This window comes from Lutra lutra, chromosome 16 (assembly GCF_902655055.1).
Source record: "Lutra lutra chromosome 16, mLutLut1.2, whole genome shotgun sequence".
NCBI classification, from domain to species: domain Eukaryota; kingdom Metazoa; phylum Chordata; class Mammalia; order Carnivora; family Mustelidae; genus Lutra; species Lutra lutra.
In genome coordinates this window covers 5,688,682-5,689,595 of record NC_062293.1, presented here as the reverse complement: position 1 = coordinate 5,689,595, position 914 = coordinate 5,688,682, and the positions used below count along the sequence as shown (strand labels likewise).

Here is a 914-nt window from a genome sequence, read left to right as displayed (position 1 = left end):
GGCAGAGAGCAAGCATAAGCGGGGAACAGCAGACAGAGGGAGAAGCAGGACCCTTGCTGAGCAAGGAGCCCAATGTGGAGCTCGATCCCAGGACCCTGGGATCATGATCCGAGCTAAAGGCAGACGCTTAACCAATTGCACCACCCATGAGTCCCTTATACCACATCTTCTTTACCCATTCATCTGTTGATGGACATCTGGGCTCTTTCCATAGTTTGGCTACTGTGGACATTGCTGCTATAAACACTGGGGTGCAAGTGCCCCTTCGGATCACTATGTTTGTATCTTTAGAGTAAATACCCACTAGTGCAATTGCTGAGTTGTAGGGTGACTCTACTTTCAACTTTTTAATTGGCAATAATCACGCCTCGGATAAACCTCATTGGCTACGATACTGCCACTGCACAAAGCTACTTTCAACTTTTTTAAAAAAGATTTTATTTATCTGTCAGAAAGAGAAAGAGAGCAAGCAGAGGGAGTGGCAGGCAGAGGGAGAAGCAGGCTCCTCACTGAGCAAGAAGCCTGAAGTGGGACTCGATCCCAGGACTCCAGGATCATGACCTGAGCCGAAGGCAGATGCTTAACTGACTGAGACACCCAGGCATCCCCATTTTCAACCTTTTGAGGAACCTCCATACTGTTTTCCAGAGTGGCTGCACCAGCTTGCATTCCCACAACATTGACCAAGGGTTCTCCTTTCTCCTCATCCTTGTCAACGTCTGTCGTTTCCTAACTTGTTAATTTTAGCCATCCTGATTGGTGTGAGATGGTATCTCATTCTGACTTTGATTTGTATTTCCCTGATTGATGCTAAGTGATGTTGAGCATTTTTTCATGTGTCTGTTGGCCATTTGTGTGTCTTCTTTGGAGAAATGTCTGTTCATGTCTTCTGCCCATTTCATCATTGGATTATT

General features: G+C 46.0%; 1 non-coding gene across 1 annotated transcript; it reads right to left on the bottom strand.

The window, feature by feature from the left end:
• Window positions 1–274: 274 nt before the first annotated feature.
• On the bottom strand, window positions 275–412 carry LOC125088306 (U4 spliceosomal RNA). Its single transcript, XR_007123691.1, has one exon. It is a non-coding gene; the product is annotated as a U4 spliceosomal RNA (small nuclear RNA).
• Window positions 413–914: the final 502 nt, after the last annotated feature.